General features: G+C 39.4%; 1 protein-coding gene and 1 long non-coding RNA gene across 3 annotated transcripts in view; one reads left to right on the top strand and one right to left on the bottom strand.

Moving 5' to 3' along the window:
* LOC100693618 (axin-2) overlaps nucleotides 1-22,725 on the top strand; it is a 77,931-nt gene that overhangs the window by 37,503 nt on the left and 17,703 nt on the right. For both annotated transcript variants that reach the window (XM_025908044.1, XM_013273024.3), the window contains exon 5: nucleotides 6,780-6,837. The gene's annotated coding sequence lies outside the window, so the exon portion shown is untranslated. The remainder of the gene's footprint in view (nucleotides 1-6,779; nucleotides 6,838-22,725) is intronic.
* Nucleotides 46-22,667, bottom strand: LOC112847131 (uncharacterized). Its single transcript, XR_003220502.1, has 3 exons — nucleotides 22,478-22,667; nucleotides 7,036-7,144; nucleotides 46-107 (listed from the first exon to the last, which is right to left on the bottom strand). It is a non-coding gene; the product is annotated as an uncharacterized LOC112847131 (long non-coding RNA).

The following is a 22,725-nucleotide window of genomic DNA, read 5'->3' as shown; positions in this document are numbered from 1 at the left end:
TCTGTCACAATGACTCCGCTGCCACCTCCAGCTCTACTGTCCATTGTCCGCTTGACAGTGAGCGGCCTTGTTCCGGCCGAGGACGGCGCTGGTGCGGCACGCTCCCTCTGTAAATGATAAAAGAGAGCGAGGGAGTTGAGCTGAAAGCGCGGGGCTTGTTTGGCCGAGTGTGCTGGACGCACGATGGTGAGCTGATCGGAAGGCGCCTCTCTCCCCTGACAGTAACTTCTCTGATCAGTCGGATAAAAAAGAAGAAAGAATTTGTTTGATGTTGCGATTTGAATAAATACCATGATGTTAATCGTTTTACAGTGTTAATCACATTTGGTGATAACACATCTGTGGTTTGTGTGTGTGTGACTACATTTGTGCCAGCATGAGCACATCAAATCCGTAAATATGAGAGAGGTTATATGCATCAGCTTCAATCTGATGTTTACATTTTATGACACTCTTTGTCTCTTTTGAGTAACAGAACTACATTACTAAGTCACATGTGATTGAGACCCATGTATAGGCTTGGAAGTGTCTGAAAAGTTTGCATTCAAGAGGCCAGTATGGTGCATCTCTGTCAATAGTCACTGATGATTGAATCTTACCCAGTTGATTTTGAAGCATACAGTTTGAAACGTGCAGTTGAACAGCTTAGTATGCGTTTCCTGGAATTCCGCGGGGATCCACATCTGGAATTGATTTTTTTCTTTTACTTTTACTGCACTATGAAAACTCGGGAGTTGGAGCTGAAAGCCGCAATGAGGAGCGGCAACTCAGATGTTGTGATTTTACCCAAACCCTCTGACTGTCAGGTAGCCTGGAGACAAGCTTCAAGGTGGTAAACTTGTAAGCATCTGGCTAAGCCTCTAAACAGCTCTGAAAAAGTATAGGAAAAGAATATTTCTGAGCCCCAACTGAGTGTTTTTAAACCAGATGTCTTGTCCTTCTTTCATGATCTGTTCTATTAGATATCGATGTTTGATATATTTGATCTGACGTGCCCATTTGATCATGCGTTACAGCTTAACCGGCTGAGACAGTTTGGGGTCTTTTGTGATGTAAATTCGACATCCTATGGCCCATGTCCTTTGAAGGATGGAAGAGACTCAGACAGACCTAGACGGAGAATTTTCTCAGGAATTCACTGTAGGTGTCACACAGACAAAGCGTGCCCCCCTCCCTCGTCAAAAAAAGAAGAAGAATCCTGCTTTCTGCCACACCATATGGAGAATTGTCCCAATTTCTTTTCCTTTAAATCAAATGCAGCACTTTTCAAGTCAGACCTTTTGTAGCATATACCACATGCGATTTGGGCTCTTGTGTGGCGACGCAAACTTTGTGACTTTTTGATATCTTGGTGAGTGCTGTCTGACAAGTTTCTGTCACTCACGCTCTCTCCTTTCTCTCTCCCAACCAGCAAGCATATTTTCTACACCATCGATTGATTAGCATACATCAAGCCCCTGTCGTCATAGAAAAACTTCATTTGAATCTTCAGTACTTTCCCTGTGTCTTTCAAGCAGCAGCTGTCAGCCACATCAACACTAGACATGCTCTGCGCCAGACAAAGTTAAATTGAAGCACACTCTAACACTATATATAGATAAAATGTCACTTCTTTCAAGAGACAAGGCACCTTCGAAGTCGTCAATACAGACTGCTTTATCACGGGCAAAATAACTTTGAAAGCGGAGAAGAGAGAAAAGATGAAACGATTATTCTCTCTTCCCACTTTGTGCTTGAAAGAGGGAAAAGGCGCGATTATTCTAAAGTGGGTAGAAGCGTTTAAGGGGCTTGCTTTTTGATCTGCCTGTCCATCAACGAAAACGAAGAGCACCTCCTGATGCTTCTGATCGTTAGGTGTCCTCAAAGTGTCTCAAAGTCTCTTTGTTATGGCTGAGTGCGTCGATTAAAGGGAGGAATATCATTTATTCATTTTGCCATTGAGCAAAAGAAAGAAAGGATTCAAGAGCTTAGCGTTCATTTTCGTCAAATTCTTGAGGTGCGGTGATGAAGTCAGCTTTCTTTTCAGAGACGAGCGGAGTTGAGGTAAAAAGATGTGGAGCGAAAGTTTTTGCTCGGCAAATTTTGAAAGGCCCCACTGATCTTTGAGATAAAGTAAATGGTGTTCAAACTTTATTAAACTTTTCTTTTAGCGGCACGTTGCACGATGACACATCTGAGGAGGATTGTGTCTAACAAGGTGTAACTGACGGTTGTGGCTAATGCATAAACATATGCCCATCACCCTGCCCACACAATCTCTCTCCCTCTATTATGTCTGTATCCCTCTCATGCTGCACGCGTGTACACAAAGGCACATGCCGACCGAGGAAATATCGGAAGATTAAGTATATGTTTATTGGGATGTGTCAAATGGATTTTAGGCATGTGGGTACACAGAGCGTGCTAGGGTGTGTCTGGTTCGTCTTTTCACCAGAAGACAATGCTATATTCATCTTTGCTCCATTTTTCAATTGTGGTATCTGATTTTTAACATGCCTCTCGGTCTGGAAGTCCCTTCCATTCCTACTGTTTCGTTCTTTTTCTTCATTTCTTCTTTTTTTTCAAATGCTCAATCCTGTTGCGAGGTATCTCTTAGAAGTTGAAAAGTTCTTTTCAAGCCCAAAGTTTTTGCCGTCTTCACTTTTCAACTGGCAAGATGAATATCAGTGGGACAAAGCGTAGAAAGGAAAGGCTTTTGACAAGACTTCTGAAGGCCCACGAGCTCGTCCTGTCTCTCCCTTTTGCAGTTTTCCCATAACTGGCTTTCTCGCATGGCTGCTGAAAAGACAGAATCAAATGCAAACTGAGAAGTCGCAGTCTTTTAAGATACATCAGTGAGGCCCTTGTGGAGATGCTGCTCTGCTTAGGTTTTTCACAAGTTTTGAAAAATGAGAAATTGGTGCATTCTCTCTTGTGATATCAGAGTGGCTGACAGTAAGTTCATGTTCTGTACGTGCAGGAAGACAATGCAATGAATACATGACCTGGAGCAAAACCCAGTGCTGAGGTGCAACCTGGATTTATATGTCAGCTCTTTTAAGTGAAACAACAATTTTGCTGTCATGAAATCACAGAAGCAGTGCTTACTTTAAATGAAACAGACCTTTCCCTCATTCATAGGACTGTGTGTGATACGAGAGCAATGAATCAGCGCACTTATCGCGTAAGCAACATAAGTACCCGATACTTTCTTTTCTTTTCTGACAGCCGTGCGTTGCTCTATGCAGCTTGTGCTGTCTGGTCAATCTGTGTTAGATATTTGAAGTCTAAACACTCAATTTTTTGTGTTCACAGAAGATGGGTGTGGGTGGGTTGGGGTGGATTGGGGGACTGTGGTTTAACACTTTTAAGAATCACTTTGTGGGGCGACATCGCCGGGCAGCCTCGACAAAAACCTGAAATAGCTGAAACTAGACCTCTGTGCAAATAATCACCTTGGGCCTCTGTAAACCATCATGTTTATGCATTGTAAATTGTGAAAAGGAATGCTTTAACATTGTGTGGCGTATGTATTTCAAGGCTTTGAACATTGGATGGTATCCGAATTTCACCCACACAACCACAGGCTTTTGCTCTCGCCTTTGACTGAAATATCATTCAGATTCCAAAGAGACTAAAAAAGAGCGAGTTTTTTTTTTTGTTTGGTTTTTTTTTTTGAGGCTGCCTAAAGAATGTGTCTGAAATTATTCCCAAGCTGCTTTCATGCATTTAGCTACCACTGCTGCAGGGTCAGAAACCCTCCACGGGCTTCTCGGTATTCTAAGTTTTGCTTTGGTGACCATGCATTTTTGAAATTACACAACATGCTTGGGAAGATTTGTGCCTCTGCTTCAAAAATGTTCTGAATCCAGAGAAGACATAATCTTTCAATCCACCAGTTCCATTAAACTAGACTTACATAGTGAGAACGGGTGTGCTCGTATATACACACACACACAATGAGATATGTGTAGATACTAAGAAAGGTTGCAGTCATTGCACAGGTCATCTACATCCTACCTGTAAATCACTTAATTTGCAACATACCTCCTCTTCTAATGTATGTTTTGGAATCCTCGTGGACACTTTTTGGAAACAGACACCTAAATGTCTGTCAACCAGTGATTGAGAGATTTATAGGTGTTATCTTCATAACTTGATTCATTGGTATTTAAGCAAATTCAGAAGTAGATTTATATAACCGATAAACCTTATTCTTTTTAAAAATAATACATTTAAGATTTTCCCTGACTAAATATGTCCATATTTTGAAACATTTTTGTTTTATTTACAACATTTTACACCCTTTAGTAGCTTTCTTGGCTAATGTCTGATAATACCACCAGATTCGCTGTGTTGGTGTTTACATAATACATAAAGGGTGTGCAAAAATTTCAACAAAACAAAAACAGTGCAACACCAGACAAAACAGAACAATACAGAAACAAGACAGTGCAATAGAAAAGTGCAACAATAACTAGCTAGTAGTCAGGTTTGATTGGGTGTCATTTGGTTTTGGTGGTCATAAAAACAGTTAAGGTGAACTGAGAGATGGTACAAAAAGAAGGTCATTGGTGTTACCCCATGAAAATGATCTAAATTTGCATATAATTAGTAATGCATTTATTTAATTTTTTTTTTATTATGATAAGTTTTTCATATGCCAAAGATGGTATGAGCCATAAACTCTTCCGAGCCTAGTTGATCACATGGTGATATTGTATTTAAGGCCTAGAAATCCAGGCCTTTAGCTGTGACACAATAAAGGTCTTTACACACTGAACATATAAAGTTTTTGCAAATATTTTGTGCATCAAATATGTTTGTGGCTCACCTACTCTTGATGCAGCCATTCACACCGACTGCATAACTTTGCTGGACAGATGAATTTATTTATTTATTTTGGACCAAGCTCAATTTTGGGGGGGATTTTTTGGATGTGTATAAACAGATCTGTCCAATCAGATCACTATATCTGGCAACAAGTGGGCTCATAGCTCAGAATGTGCACTGGTATGCACTGAATATACAATGATGTGGACAGAGTAAAATAATACTATTTTACCTCAAACACAAAGCCAGACACTGCTCTGGGTCAGTCGGCCCTCTGAAATTATTTCTCTGCCTCAGATATGGTCCCATCTCTGCTAACAAGGGTTCAAACTGCCCCAATGACATCTTGAAAAATGTATGAAAGTGTTTGTGATACAGCTTCAGCTCCTGGATCAAAGCATTAAATTCTCCCTGCTGCTGAACTTCTCATGAGATGAACCCAGAATCTCAGTTTATTACTTTTCTTGTTTAGAAGCATTAGGATCAGATCTTCATCACTTGATGTTGACTTCATTTTGTTCACATTTTTTGCAAAACGCAATGTGTTTATATACGTTACAAGACAAGTATGTGTCTGAAAAATTTGAGTTTTGTTTCGGGTTTTTTCCCAATGTGTTTGATGAGTAATGAAATGGTGTCTAAATCTGCACATGTGGGTATTCTTTTGATGGAAATTGCCATTTTTCTGTTGAAAAATATCTCTGTTCCACATAAAAACGCAAGAAAAAATGTGAAGCGTTGTTAAGAGCATGCCAAATAAACAGCAAAACCCTAGCCGTGTAGCACTTTTAGCTCCTAGCCTTTTCTGATGAACTTAATACCAAAATGACACTCCTTAACACCTGGTGGACAGAATTTCACCAGTGCTGATGCACATGAGATCTGTTAAAGTATTAATTAATGTCAAAAGTGCCTATTGATTGGTGCATGTTGGCATGGTCTATTGAGTCCATGACTGTGTGCTGTCTGCACATTGTCCTCAATTTCCATTTGTCACAACAGGAGACTGTTCACGAGAACAACACTGTCAGTTCTGGAAATAATCATTTGTTCACAGTTACCTTTAACTGCTATGTTCTCACATTGACTTAATAATGCAGTCTGTACTCATATGCTGGGAGGTTAAAGTCCATTTAATGTTAGATCCAACTGATTCATACATTTCACATTTATAGCTCCACAGGATAATGCATGTCAGACTTGGTATAGCACAAACCCTGGCAAAATATATTCTGTTAAAATCATGAATTTGTACATCTTGCAACAAGTATGCTCAGTATCAGTTTAATTTTAGTTGATTCAACTGTGTTCTGCTGTTGAGGAAAAAATGGCCGAACCCACAAGTGCTTTTGTAACGTTGTCTTTTTGCTTTATTTTATTAACTATAATGCTCTAAGTAAATACTCACCATTCAGACAGACACCAAAGAATGTACTGAACTTTTGTTCGCGTTAGATCTTAAAACTCAGTCATGCCTGTACTGCTTTGATCTCGTCACACTGATAGATGTACACATTCATGCATTCCCATGAATGCGCATGTATACACTTACACACGCCCAGGTGAAATCCTCTTTTTTGTGAAACAGCAAAGAGATTTATATCAGGCAGAAAAGCACGTAACGACTTTTTGGAACTTTGAAGCTCGAAAGGGACACCGAAAGGAAACATGATAAGTTATGTCTGTGGAATGTCTCTGCAACAATGTGCAAACATTTTGAACTCTCACCTCATTTGCTGGCTGCTGAACTCTTTTTGTAATCGCTCGGGCATTCCTGTGCATTTGAAAACATGAATCTAGATTTTCTTTAAACCCTCAAGTCTGTACAGTATCACAGATTATCTCACAGCTCAGTGGCTTACAGAATCATCTATACAAGGCCTTCTATATGGGACTACCTTTGATACAGCATGCTGAAAGTAAAAGAACATTTTTAATTTGTTGTTTACTGTGTTTGTTTTTTATAGGTGTTGGCTAAAATTTGGGGGAAGACGTCATAAGAACTGAACTTAAATGCTTAATAAGGTAAGTCCATGTCTATGGCTTTAAAATGCACTCTGGGATTTGAAGTTGTTGTCACATTAAGATGCCACTGGCATTCAGTCTTTGAGACAGTTAATTTGCATCATGAGCCCTTTTAAAAAGCTTATTACTGGAAAATGAATAATCATCCACGTTATATGCATCTGTAGTCATGCTGACAAACGAATCCCATTCACTTACCCTTCTTCTCGCCAAACTGCACATAACTGTTTAACCCCTTTGATTTCAAGTTTGGAACCACAGTCATTCTTCTTTGTGCTGCTGGTTTGCAGTGAAGGGACGACGTGAACTGAAGGGGAGAGAAAGATGGTGGATGATTCAAAACCTTGAGTTTTATAATCAGCATTTTAAACCCCAAGACTGCCAAGGATGCGGTACAGTCATTTGACTGAAATGCACATTATTAATATACTTTTCACAAATTCTAACACAGAAGAATTTGACATATACTTTTTTAAAGACAACCACATTCCCCTGTTGTTGTGTCATAGTGCTTCAAGTCAAGCTACAAACTGAACATTTCAAGGTTTTTATCTTGATATATGAGTCCACTTTATTTTTTGTTGGACATTGTTGGGTATTATCATTTTTAATTGTATCTATTGCTTAATTGGGAAAAGTTGGTAAAACCATTATAAGAAATCCACTTGTTCATACAATAGACCTATTCTTTAGTTTCTGGCCTCCTCTTTCAACTCATAGAGAGTTCAGTGTAGCTCTTCCCAACAATTAATTGGAGCACCTGGCCTTCCATAAAAAAAAAAAAAAAATAGTTACACGTTAGCTTAAAGCTACTTTTGGGAACTTTAGGAACCACAAGTAGGCCTGAGGCCTCTGAGGGCAAAGTGCTCCATTAGGATAGCATACATATGAGGTCTGAGATGATGACATGTACTACCAACTTGTCAGTCACAAGGTAGGCCCACTCTAAACCACAGCCCTTTTGACTTAAATGCAGACCATTGTTTATAAAATGAAGATTTTGATAAAGGAAAGAAAAGCTTGTTTCCCCATAGCTTCTACACAACTAGACTTATTTTTGCAAATTGTCCACTGAAACCATTTTAAGTTATCTTACCGAAAAGCTACATCCATGATTAGTTTGCAACAGTTAACCAACTAAGACTGGAACTATATAGAGAGCAGTGTGATTTGATGATGTCGGTTGAGCTTCAGGTTCTCAAATGTTGGCATTTGATTCATTTCTTCATCATATTTTGAAATGATGCTGAGTCAAAAGAAATCTTTTCAAGATTTTATTTAATGAATAACTGGCAGATTTGAGGTAGTAGTGTATGTATTACTGTATTACTAATTACTGTATTACTAATATTAAATTATGATATAATTGTTTTGTTGACTACAAAGTAATAACCTCAAGACATGATGGCCAAAAATATGGCTCAAAGATTTCAGCTGTGCTAAACAAGAAATGCTTTCTAATAAATGATAAGTCTGGAATTTTGTGATGGAAAATGTGCAGGGACCCTGATTAAGAGGGTTCTTACAGGCGTGAGTGCACACACACACACACACACACACACACACACACCATTAGTCCCCAGAGCTCCAGCTGCCCAGGGCTCTAAAGTCACGTTGTCCCAGTGTGATTGAAGGTCCAGCTGGTAGACCAGCCCTTTTGATCCCTTTCCCTTTTATGAGAAAGACAAACAGCTCCTCGTAGTCACCCACACTGGAGTGATTGATACACACACACACACACACACACACACACACACACACACACACACACAAGCACACACACACACACACACACACACGCACACACCATGATTACATAGAGGCAGACACACATATGCAGACAGGCACATGTGCACACAGGGAAAGGGACATGCAAATGCACACACACACACACACACACACACACACACATATGTATATATACATATATATATATATATATATGTATACACACACACACACACACACACACACATGCACATTTTCTTAATGGATGCCCTCTCTCCCACTGTAATCACTCTGCTAATGACCTGCTTGAACTCTGAATGAAACCCAGAGGGTGAGAACAAAAGGTGGGGAGAGCTACAGTTGAAGTCATGCAGCGTGTGAACACAGCTGGCTGGAAAGATTGATTGTGGTTTGTTGTTAGATTGTAATAATCTGAGAGTTTTGGTGATACTGGCTTTGTAATTGGTTTAGATATTTTACTGCATCGTGTATAATCGAGTCCCTGGGTTTTATATTGAGCAGCAAATTTAGAACCACAACTCCAGAAAGATGCTTCTAATCATAGTTAAACTATTTTAAATTTACATTTACTTATAATGTAAAGCCACTGAAAGAGGAGGGCAAAAAGTGCTCCATGGAAACAATGTTGTGTAATAAATTTAAGAAAAAAAACACATTTATTTTGATAGAAAGCCAACATATGAACCACTTAACACATTGGCAACCTTTTACCTGGTTTCAAGATAAAACAATCTTGTGAGCCAAATGACTTGTTAAGATCATTTCAGGCTACTTTAACAGATGAAGCGTGTAGCATATGGGTCTGGAGCTTTTGGCTATGATATAAACACAGTTAAGCATTAATATAACTGTTTATTTTATGTGGACAGCGTGGATCCCTGTATTCCTAACCATGAGTCATTCTGTGATTTGCAAGGTAATATCCAACCTGAATGTTTAAAGTGGGGTTTTCCAGTAACTGCCTTCTTTTTCACGTTGTGCCCCTTGCACCTATTTTCCCCTCTGGCAAACTGAGAGAACAATAGAGGGGACAAAAGATAGACGATAATAAAGAAGAAGAGAATGTGCAGCCGAATCTTCATTTCCTTGGTGTCTACTGCCCTAGAGGCCATTACAGGGCCTCCTTATATGGGACCAATCCACGCATGGGATTCAGAACTGAAATGAAACTGAACTTTGATGGGATTTCCCTGCAGCTAAAGTAGTGGGCACTGCGCGGTGGATGACAAAGAGCTTCCGCATGGTGTCATCCTTCTCATTTTTGCACCACAGGGCGTCAGGATGTCTGGGTTTGTTTTTAGACGGGCAGTTTGTAATGATAATCTGAGTGAGCAAAGAAGAGACTAATGCACTGATGGTTATTTCAGAGTGTATATATAGAAGAGTTGGAGAACTCAAGGGACGGGGGCGAGTAGATGGACAGGATGAAGGACAAATGCAGACAGAAACAGAATATAAATAAAGATGGAAAAAATGAGTTGGAAATCCACGGGCAGACAGAACGGCAAAGGAAAATCGACAAAGAGATATGGGAGAGCGGAGAAGGACAAATGAAATAAAAAGGACAGAGATAGAAATAAAAAATCTAGATACTGGGAGTCCTTAGAGGTCAGACTCTTTTTCTCTCTCTCGCTCCGTTTCTCTTACGGTAATCCCTCCAGTAGCAGTTAGTTGTTAGGCTCCTCCATAAATCAACGTTTGTATGAAATACCAGCGGGAGCCAAAGGTCAAAGGAGAAAATTAGCAGCTGTCTTTTCCTCTCCTTTCATGTTAGCCGGGGGGGCTAATCACCAAGTGCCGCATCAGCCTCATTTCCACTTTAAAATAAACTCCCCGACAAGCCGGGGTGGAGCTGTTTGCCCACTCTTACATTTCATGGCACCAGATTTTATTCTGAGATTGAGGAGGGGGAGGATTGGTGGTAGAGGAGTTGAGGGTGAAAGGGTGGGCTCCTATCTTCCAACCCCACCACACTTTCTCACATCTTTTCTCTTACTCCACTTTCACCTATCACATCTTCTTCAGGTGTGAGAGGGCAAACAGCGGAGCATGCTCCTTTCGCACTGCTTTGTTGACACATTTGAGCTGCCGCCGGAGGAGCAGTAATATCTGACAGCCTGCTTTCCCCTCAGCTCAACTCCAAGGTGGTTTTGCTTGTTAATATGGGGCCCGGTGAACCTTGATGACCTTTTCACTCCCACAATCTCTGTTATTCCCCCAGCTTACCGTTAGGGCTTCCCAGTAGTCGAAACGTTTGCATCTTTGGAATAGACGTGGCATTATTGGCTAGCATTAGTAGACTGAAAGTTTCAGAAGTGTTTCCAAAAATGCTGAAAGGAGAAGTATATTAATTTATTTTTGTTCTTCAAGCACTGGAACGCATTAAAAATCATTTTCTTACTGCTGTTTTTCTCTTGCTGTGCCCTTTCCTCTACTGTGTTTAATTTTTCTTGTATGTTTTTCCTCTCTGTACATGAGGTGGACAAAATAATAATGGAAATAGTGGCAAAGTTATATTCAGCCTTTTTTTAATAAAGCACACAGTCTCTTGGCTCACATGAGTACAATCGTGTTACATTTCTGTGGGATGGTCTATTTTCTGATGATAAATTCATATTAAACACGGCCAAAGTTTCAAGTAATGAGGTCTGCTTTTTTGCAAGTACTAATTATGAATCATAGCTTAATTTTTACTTGTGTGTTAACTCTAAGGAGAGTTAACATAGTTTTGCAAGTGACCATTGTCAGTTTCTAGTATTTATACTTGTCCCAATGTGCCTCTGTTATTCTAAACTAGTGGGCAGTAGAGTTTGTCATACTTGACCTGAAAAAGGACACCAAAATAAAAAGCATCCAGACGTGCACAGGAGGGAATAATGGTACAAAACGGGCCAATCACAGTGATTGATGGCTGCATCAGTGCAATGTGTGCGTAAATAAGCACAGCGTTTCAGAAGGATTTGTGGTTATGACAGAGACATAGGTGCAGATTTAATCCAGCAGCATACATCTCCTGTTAGGTTTCAGACTGCTCTTAAAAGTCTGTCTGGATGAGAACAGGTATCTCTTATACAGTCATCTGAGGAACACCACTCTGCTGGTGACCCAGAGCCTCCACCCGTCTGCTATTCAAACCTTCTTTTTGTGAGGAGCAGCCAATCAGGAGGAGGCTGGAAAGAAAGCTAAAACAGCTTGTTTAAGAAACAGGATGACCTGATGGAGAAAAAAAAAGGAGCAATTTAAACTGTCAGCCATGGAAAACTCCTTTATTCAGGTTTCAGAATAGAGTAGTATATATATATATGGAATGACCAAAAATGCTTAACAAATGTACAAATGTAAATTAATAACATCAATGTTGTTATTGATCAATCAAGTATGCATGTACTTTGTTAAACCTGAAGCTTGTTGGTGTTGTAATGCAACTGTGTGATTGGAAAGTTAAAAAAAAAAAAAAAAGAACTGAAGGGCAAAGCATATGAATCCATACTTTACTCTGATACGTCATTATTTAAAATTCAGTCAGTTATTCAGCTGCATAGCCTGGCTGACACACACACACACACACACACACACACACAAAACAAAAACAAAACAGAAAAATGATACTTAAACATGTGAAATGGAGGACTGAATGACGGATCATTTGATTGTTGTATGACTCATTCTACCTCCACTGTTTGAGCAGAGCTGAGATAGATAGATAGATAGATAGATAGATAGATAGATAGATAGATAGATAGATAGATAGATAGATAGATAGATAGATAGAGTCTTATTGAAAGCAGAAAATCACAGGCTTCAATAACATTTGCTTTTATAGTGTTTTACATCAATATCAGTGTTTATATATTTCTCCTTCCTCCTCCCTGCTGTTCTCCTCAAACATCCAGTTTCACTTGTCTTCTGGAATGACATGTACATTGTGATGCCAGATTCGCTGTAGTTAAAGCATATAAACAATACATAATACATGAATAAGAGAAGCAGACACATTTCTTCTCATTTTTCTCTCATTCTTCCATGCCTTCCTCTTATTTCTTTGACCCTCTCCCCCCTCTTCCTTTCCTCTGCCTTCACTTTACAGCTCTTTTTTCTTGCTACGCACCCTTTCTCCATCTTTTTTTTCTCTCTGTGGGAATGTTTTCCCTATCGGTTGTCAGAGCAGTCAGTGAGGTGCATAGCAGCAGCGCTTTGTTGATGTTCCTCTTTGCCTATCTGCTGTGCAGTGTGTTTTGAAACTCACCCTCCCTTTGCACACCTGCTGAGAAGCTGCATGACACTGGGAAACATCCCACAAAAGGGTCAAAACACTTTTATCTTAGTTTTGGTTATCGATTTAGAAACTCTCTCAGGAATAAATGAACAATATGCAGCTGGCCAGAGTTGAAGTCCCAGACGATCGCACTCTTTTGCTGCATCTGGGACTTCCTTTTTTCACAGTAGGTGGGCTTAACTCTTCATTTAGTAAAAATATTATAACCCCAAAGGAAACATTCAAAGCCCCGAAGATTATAGTGAACCCAAACACACAGACTTATAGAGAAAACTTTATATGCACATATGTGTGAACATGCACTTGTGTAAACATCACACGGCCTACTTATTGTTAGTGATCTGTAGCATAGACTGTATATAAAGGAAGGACATTGCCACCGGGGTTATTTGGTGGTTTTTGTCCTGTTTTGAGGCCATTGTGGACTCTATGGGAGACCCACATTTAGATCCAACCTCGAGTGGCCATCGGAGGAACTGCAGTTTCACATCTGGTAATCGCTATTTCAACATGTGGATGATTTTTCCTAACTTCTTTCATCGCTTTGTGAACAAAGCATTTTTCCTCTCAAACATCCCCCCAAAAACTTGCTTATCATATAATCAGCTTTTCATTATGACTAATAACATGATCGTCATCCTCACAGCCTTCTACTAAGAGCTCCAGCCTTAGTGGATTTGATTTCCACTGTAATCACGAATTTCAAACCAAAAAAAAGGAAAAGTTGTTTTTCTCATAACATTTTGTTTATGCACATATGACTCACAGTGGCTTCTTACTAAAAATGACTGAATGCTACAAATTAGGCTTTTGGGTGGCTTTGCTTTGTAAGTGCACTTTGTGATTTAACTTTTGGGGACTTTCAGAGTGTGAGGCACAATCTTAAAAGAGTGTGAGTCACACTGAAACCATGAAAGCATGCATAAGCACGATAAAAGCTATAGTTGAAGGAATTTTGTTGTTGTCGTTGTTGTGTTCTCTAACTTTAAATTTGATGTTACGGCTCGTGAGTTTATGCAAAGTTTAGCACACAGGCTTATATGTTACAGCAAAACAAAATCAGCATGTGTTATAGATGTGCCACTTTCATGCATATTAGCACAAACCCTCAGCAACTGCAATAGAAAAGAATGAAAATATGTTTTAATAAAAAAAACTAAAAAGGTTTTAATGAAATCAAATCGCTTTTTTAGCAGATCATGGTGAACATATATTCCAGGACAACTAAAAGACAAAAACAATCATCACATGATTGGCAGGTAGTCATTTCATAAGCCAAAATATCTATTTGACAGCTATAATAAATCACGGATTCTCTCTGGCAAGCGTTTTTGTTTTTTCATGTTTTATTGGTGTAATTTGCATCTGTATGAGAGATAATCAGAGACTTACGTTTCTGAGTTTCTGATCTCTTGTACTGAAATATTTTTCTGATTTTCTCTTTTTTTTAATCTCAAACAACTTTTGTTGAACACTCAAATGCAACAAGGCTGTGTTTTGAACAGCAAAAACCAATTTGGAAATGAATTTGCCCAGTAAAACTAGAGACTACAGGCAGAAAGTAGTGCTCCCTTTATGTACTTCAGAGCACAAAGTGTGTTTGAACTCTCCAAGCTGCTGAATGGGTTTACAGCTTTCTTGCAGTAGTTTGCAATCTGACACAAAAATGAAAGTGTTGTAGTTGCCTAACATTACGCAAATGACTGAAGCCATAATTTTCCTTGACTTTTCACTTAAGCCACTTTTGTAGCCTTTAACCTCTGAGGGCTAATGCCTTGTTTATTACAGTTTCTGCAACTGATATATCAATGAAATCAAAACAAATCAAAACATGACAACCACACAAAAATCTAGAAATGCACAACAAGTCGAAACACCAAAGCAAGGCCTTTAGTGAAGCTGCAATTTGCAATGGCAACAACTGCAGGCATAAATAGATCTTAAGTCACTGATGATGATTGATGTTTCTCATGTATTTGATACACCAGCAGTTGTTTTTCTAGTACACTTTGAACTTATAAGTTGTTCCCTTCAACACTATATTGAAATAACCTACTGCTTTTTCCTTCTGGCACTGTTAGCTGTTAGCTCCCCAGTCTAATGTCAAACTATAACAAACATCCCCTCAGAGAAGTCTCCAAAATATATGTGGTTACAGTTACAAACTACATTAGTATAATAAGTGCCATTAAAAAGTAATTACGTTGCATTTTTTGTGGAAGATTCAAATTTTTCATGAGACCAGATTATGCAGTGTCAGTTATCTTTCACATTAGCTTATCAGCTAACCAGCTCGTCATACCTGTGTTACAGCTTGTGGTTCATGTGTTTCAGAGTTTAGGTCCTTTTTCATGTGGTGTTTGCATTAATGTGTTCTTCAGTATTTATGCTCCCTTAAATCCTGTGAGTGCCACTTTCGTTGCCGTGACAGGCTTCATGACAAACAGTAGGAAGGAGCTCCAACCTTGCAGAGCTAAATGTAGATAGTAAAAAAGGTTTTAAAATAACAGGGAACACCAGTCCTTCACACAGGTGATGAAATATTTGTCTGGTTAATGCTAAGCCACACTGAATTGTTTCATTTTGCCACAGAGTCTGACACTGTGTTAGGACATAGCCATACTTGTCTGTTGGAGTGTGTCAGTACTGGCAAGATGTGGATGTGCTAAAATCACAATGGTTGTAAATGTTGTAAATTAAACAATGAACTGCTGTCACATCTCTCTGCTGGTTTTCTTGTGTACTGCTGTCTCTTCTTGCTGTTCTTGCCAGAATTCAACGGCCGAGTGCCGAATCTATGCGGCAAATTCATTTTCCTTATCAGTGCATTGAATTTGCTGTCCAGCAGAGCCTCGGCTAGTTAGCAGTTGTCAGTTTGAACTAGCGTTTTGTTTGGCGTCTAATGGGTCTTAGTGCTCGTTGATATCAAGCACTTTTCAGTATCATTTGTCTGATGCTCATTAAGGACGGCTAAGTGAGCTCAAAGTGAACACTCAAACATTTGCCTCGCTTTCGCAGTCACATAGAGAATCACTTGATTTTTCATGCATGATAAATTAACAAACATAATTAATACTTGTGAAATTGTTTTAGTGGAATTACAACTGCAGGAAAACCTGACACAGCGAATTTAGCGCAGTATGCACAGAGTGTAGCATCAAGTCAATTAAACTTCTGGGATATTTATCTGGTCAGTTAAGTCACAGAGGAGGTTGTTAATCAGTTTCAGTTGCTTTGATATTAATGAAATTAACAACAGGTGTACTAGAGAGGCAACAATGACACAACTGCCAAAACAGGAATGGTTTTCCAGGTGGACACCACTGACATTTTTTCCTTTTTCAGCTTTTCTGACTTTTTCTTTATTAGTTCTGCATTTTGCGAAGGTCAGCGTCACTAATGAGCAATACGTGCACTTTAATGTGGCCGAACACGTAGTCCAACTCCTCCAGGATGACACATCAATACGTGCCTTTGCCAGACGTTTTGCAGTGTCTCCCAGCACAGTCACAAGAGCATGGGGGAAATTCCAGGAGACTAGCAGTTACTCTGTGATAGCTGGACATGACTGTAGAAGGTCTTTGACCCATCAGCACGACTGGTATCTGCTCATTTTTGCAAGGAGGAACAAGATGAGAACTGCCCAAGCTCTACAACATGACTCCCAGCAGGGTACTGCTGTGAAAGTCGCTGACCAAACATTTTCAAATATACTTTATGAGGGTGGCCTCAGCATCCTCTCCAGGGCCCTGTGCTCACTACCCAGTACCATGAGCCCGATTGGCATTTGCCATAGAATCCCAAAACTGGCAGGTCCACAACTGGCGCTCGGTACTTTTTACAGATTAGAGCAGGTTCTTCATCAGCACATGTAGCAGACATAAAACAGGCTGGAGAAGCTGTGGAGAATATTAAACTGCCTGTAACATTGTTCAGCATGTCCAGTTCATCAGTGGTCAGTGATGGCCTGAGGAGACATATCCATGGAGGGACATGAAGAGCTCCATGAGCTACGCAACGGCACCAACTGTCATTAGGTATCAGTAGAGATGGGAATTGATAAGAACTTATCGATTGTATTCCTTATCAACTCTGTTATCAATTCTCACTGGGTTCCAATTTGAGAGTCGCCGCCATCTCTAAGCAGCACATCAAAGGCATTACATTTATGCAAATTAACTGCATGCTATGTAGTCAAATGTTTGTGCATGTTGGAGTCTTTGCTTTCTTTGTTGTGATCAGTGTTGAGGTCATTACTCAAAAAAGGTAATGTATTACACATATTACACAGAACATTTTTCTCAAAAGTAATGCAGTACATTACTTAATTACTCCCAGGAGAAAGTAATTTGTTAAGCTACTCGTTACATTACTTTTGCATTTCTCTGTGCTGCAATGAACTAGCCTACCACATCAATCTTTCACATTGTTTTTTGGGGTGCCTTTGAATTCACCCTTCTATAGATTGATAAATTCATTTCCATTAAACTATGTGGCATCTTTTAGTTCCCAGTTCGTATCAGTATAGATATGTAGTATGACTTTTTTCCACAAACTGAGATCTGATGTGATTTCAAAGTGTCCCTTTATTATTATGTATTATTGTTTTGGGTTTGTTTTTTTTAGCAGAGTAGTTTTTTTATAGTTCTGTAGACACATGTAACAAAGGAATCCAGCAAGCAGATTGTTTTTCTAGCTGTGCAAACTGTCTTCCACCTTAGAAAGAATGAAAGAAACACAAACAGTCGCACACTCTGTCCGTCTGTACAGACTAGCTTGGCAAACATTTGCTCACATCAGATAGAGTTTGGGTTACCACAAAGGTTTGCCAAGCCAAAACGGATTAGGCCAAGCATTGTTTCTATACATTATTAAACTTTTAAGCCACCGAAAAACAGGATTGTAAGAAAAAAACGGGGAGAGTGGGAAGAGAAAGTAATTATTCATCCTCAGCACTCACATGCACCCCACAGCTTCTATAGCAAATCCCTCAGTCAGCTTTCAAAAGATGACCATTCAAGTTTTATTTCTTATTTTTTACCTTGTTGGAAGCCTAACCTGACTGTTGTCACCCTTCATTTATTTAGACTCTTCTCAAAGTTGAAATTAAAGTTTATTTTCTCAAATTGGTTCTTTTTAAAGGAATGGTCTTAACAAGCCATAACAAGCGGATGAATAGCTGCCTTCTCAAACTTTAAGGGTGTTATGCACCATGTCCGACTTCAAAGCCCGTCTTAACTCCACACTTTAATTGTATCTTCTTCAAGCCTGTCTGCCTGACCGCCATCTGATTCTGCTGACAACTACACTCCTCTCTCTTCTTCATGCTCATCCTTCTATCTCTGTACTCTTCTCTCCGTCTTTCTCCATCTGTCATGGCAGATACAACTTTGCCCCCCCCCCTTCCAGCTCTTCCAAAGTCTCCTTGCTACAAGTGTCAACTCAAGCACGAGCCCCAAATTACTTTTTTTGGATGAGTGTTGACATCTACCACTCAGTCATCAGCTCATTCACACTGAATGATGCTATTTGCCCCCCGCTCATCCACTCTATTTATTTCTCTACTGCCACTTTCTTTCTTTATTCTTTTTTTGGGGGTATTTCTCTCTGAGCCTACAAACAGACATTCACGCTTCTCTCCATATGGGCTTTAATTTGCCATTGTCCCCCAAGATATTCCTCGCTCAGGCTTGAGATAAAGGGATAATCACTTCAAAGGGAAGCTGAGGGGGAGACTGCCCCCTCCCTCCCAGCTGAAAGGAGAAGTGGACAATACGCTAATTGAGAGGGGGAACTGATCACAGGGTCTGTTCAAAGGGACGCCTGGCCACGCCCCCTCTTTCCTCCGACGCACTTAATTTTATTAGTGTTTATGGTGATGCTTCAGCCAAAATTATCACTCAAACCCACCACAGCCTTTGAACTCCCAAATATTGGGTTATTTGCAATTATCCTCCCTCTCCACTGTTTTTTTTTCTTCTTTTGCTTCTGTGCTATTTTAGCTCAAGTGTAGGATTTGAGTAGAGGAAGGAGGAATGAAAATGAGCTGTATAGAATTTATTGTTCACTGTGATGTGATGCAAATCCAAAGTTTCTTATGAAAAAGCGACAAAAAGCGGGTATAGAGGCCTACTGTCTGAGTGATGCAATTAATGATACACCAGCAAAGACTTCTGCAGTAAAAGAAAAGAAAGAAAGAATGAAAAAGCTAAAATAAAGTTGTTTTAGAAAAATCATTCATTAATTTCCACTGTCATAAATTTATGTCGTTTTTCTGTGAAAATGCATACCTTGTCTCTGCCTTTAATATGAGCTACGATTAAAGATGATCTTCATCCTGTTCTATGGTGATGCACCAGATGCCTTTAATTTCTACAGAACCACGAGCTCCCAATTAGCCTCCAGGTCACCCCGTTTTATTGGGGCTTTATAGCAAGTCAGTGGCAGCACTCTCGTCCTGTATTGTGCTTTTAAAGCATTTGGATCTTCCTGTGAAATGGTTAGGGCCTCAACAAAAGGGTCATGGCAGGGTCAACTTCAAAAAGGGGCTTCTTGCGGCCACTTTACAGCACCCTCTCTCTTTTGACACTGCTAAGCAGAAGAGCGCACATTCATAGGGTCAGCAGGTGTGGTCTCATGGGCTTAAAATCTCATGACACTTCTCAAATGAATTAAAGTAGGCAGCAGCTTGCATTTTTACTTCCATCTTTGTTGATCACAGCAGTCTGACTCAAAGAAAACGGATTAAAAACAAACAAATCTTCAATAGCCTAACATTACACGCCATTAAAAGTAGACTTAGCAAGGCATGAGCAGGCTCTCAGCCTGTCAGCAAAAATTAAACTGTCTGCGGACTCCTTTTTTCTCCATTTCCCAGTGATATGTGCGGCCTAATTTAATTTGAGTGAAGATAGCATCTTATCCAAAATGTGAAATATCCTACTTTTAAGATTGTCCTGCACTTCAAAAATTACATTTTATAACCCCTCTATATCACAATTCTCCTTTCAAAGCTGACTTTAAAGATGTCAATGTGCAGATAACACTACGGCTACATATTTCATGGCTTTAATTTGGACCTCACGATCAGCCAAATGCCACTTGAACGTCATCGTGCCAATGCTGCTGACCTATTTCGTGTTCCATCTCGCAGACTGGTGCATTTTGGGTGCTGGATTGTTTGGATTTGTACAATGTTCCATTTACAGAACCATCCAGTAGCAAACTAAAAGCAAAGATGAATGACCTCTTCATATTCACACTGTCTCGCTCACACACACACACACACATACGTATACACAAACGAGAGAGACTCTGCTGTCTGCTGTCATGCAGCTTTCTGATAACACCAGTGAAAATTTCTTAAAAGCATGCAACATTCAGGAAGTGGTTGGCAGGATGTCAATGTAATCAGCTGGACTCCATTGCTGTAAAGAAAAAAAAAAAAGAAAGTCCTGGTTTTCTGTAGAAAGCTGAACTATTTCAAAAATACACAACACAATATGTCAGAAACAAAATAGGGTTGCAGGGAGCAAGTATCCATAACAGAAACTGTACAATCTTATACTACTGCAGATGGATGGATGGAATTATGATACAGTGATTTTGCAATGCTCAACACACGGCAAAAAAATCATTTATGATATAACCTATGACATTAAAAATGTGAGATTTAAATAATTACTTATCTCGTTTGCCATTTTTCACCCGTTTTCTTCTTCACTTCACTACTATGAAGCCACGCTACTGTAATAAATGCACTATGCGGTTCATTTTGATATTGTCTTGCAAAAGTATGCAAAGTCATCCCTGAAAAAAATGAGAAAATGTTGCTCTAAAACTGGTTTATACCTTCCAGCAATGATGGTATTTCCCCAGATGTGCAACTGCCAATTCCATAGGCACTAATGCGCGCCCGTTCCCTCAGAGATGCAAGCTTTTGAACTGAATGCTGATAACGAACCGGAGGGTCCCTCTGTTATTTTGTCCAGAGAACACAATATTTATGTTTTCCAAAAGGATTGTTAAATTTTGATTTGTCTTACCAATTTTCCACTTTTCCTCAGTCGATAAACAAGCTTTAGCCAAGAGGAAATGGCAGTGTTTCCCCATCACATACCTCTACTTTGCATGATAGAGCTTTAACCTTTGTGAGCTGTCTGAACTGTGTTCACAGACAGTGATTTCTGTAAGTGTTCCTGAGTTCATCCAGTGATTTACAGGACAGAATCATACCTGTTTTTATGTAGTACTTGCCTAAAGAACTGAAGATCAAGACCATCCAGTATTGATTTTTGGTCTTGTCCCTTGCGCACAGAGATTTCTCCAAATATTTTGATATTATTTACCATAGATGATGAGATATTCAAAGGCTTTGCAGTCTTACACTGAGCAGATGTTGCACCTATCGCAACTTTTCTGAGACGTTACATAACATCAGATTCAAAATGAGCTATAATTTTAATGAAATATTATAATGTATCAGTTTAAACATCCAATTTGTTTTCTATGTTCTATTGTGAATAAAATCTGGGTTTGTGAGATTTGCAAATCATTGCATCCTGTTTTACACAAAATCCCAACTTTTTTGAAATTGGGTTTGTACATCCAGAAAACAGCAGGTGATGTCTCGATCGTCACACATATATATATCTATATATATGTTGTCTTGGGTTTATGGTTGCTGATCTTACTCAGCAATTAGTAGTGCCAACCAGGAACATAAATGAATGTAAATACAAAAGAAATGCAGACAAAACGGTGAATCCACATGGGATCTGGTACAAAGCATGCTTATTTCCTGATGTATAACATGAATTAATCACCACTTGGGGACCTCAGAGAAGTTGGATTTCATTAGTTCTCTTGTCCTGTACCATCATGAGAGTTTTGTGAATTTGAATCCTCTGACTTATATAATTATATTCTCCTTTAAAGTTGATTTCCAACATCAAAGGGACAATATAGCCTTTGAAGTACCATGGGATTGGATCACTGTCTAACCCACTCTTTAAGATTCTGTCACAATGACATTAGGGAAGTCATGTGAATTAAAAGACTAGAGAACAGCTCTTGCCTTTGCTCTGTGTCCAATTTCAATCAAAATGTCATGCTGTGCCATTTTAGCTGAATGTGGAACTGGCAAGTGTGTTAGGTTGACATCTTTGTGGCTAAAATCCTGTGACTAATATGTAAATTATTTGACAGTTACACTCCATGGGATTATCAAAGCAGTGCTATAACCCAAAAGAACAAGTTTTAAATCATCGTGGACATTGTTTGAAGTCATATTTAAGCATAACTTATTTACTGTCATTCCCTGTACTCTGGGGAATCTGTCATTTAGACGGAATATGGAAAAAACTGTGAGTATAATGGTGCCATAAACTGCCGGGAATAATTAAGAAATATCCTGCTGTACAACAGGTGATACATAAAGGCTGCAGCAGTATGCACAGAAAAGTATTCATTATAATGGCTTCTGCTACTGCTGTCACTCCAAGGAGCCACATACAACAAAAGTATCGCTTTTGTTTGCTTTGTGTTTCTGTTGAAACTTTGTGTAGTAACAGACAGACTGTGAGAGTAACGCTATTGGCGCGGCAGATCACTTACTTCAAGCTCCAAAGCCTCGGGGAGTTGGCTCGAGATTGCTTGTCTTTGATAAGGTCCTGGCACACAACTAAATCCCGTCCCCGTCTAGAAAAGTTTATTAAGCCTTAATAAACGTCGAAACGCTAAATCTGCTGATTAAGAGCAGCAGAACAAAATACACGGTAAAATTATCAGACGATCCCACTTATCTATCCCTCTTCCTACTCGCTTTTATTTGTTTTATTTTGTTGATTATTGCGAAGCCGGAG

This window comes from Oreochromis niloticus, linkage group LG6 (assembly GCF_001858045.2).
Source record: "Oreochromis niloticus isolate F11D_XX linkage group LG6, O_niloticus_UMD_NMBU, whole genome shotgun sequence".
NCBI classification, from domain to species: domain Eukaryota; kingdom Metazoa; phylum Chordata; class Actinopteri; order Cichliformes; family Cichlidae; genus Oreochromis; species Oreochromis niloticus.
Note: the sequence above shows the minus strand (reverse complement) of the source record. Positions and strands in the feature narration are given on the sequence as shown.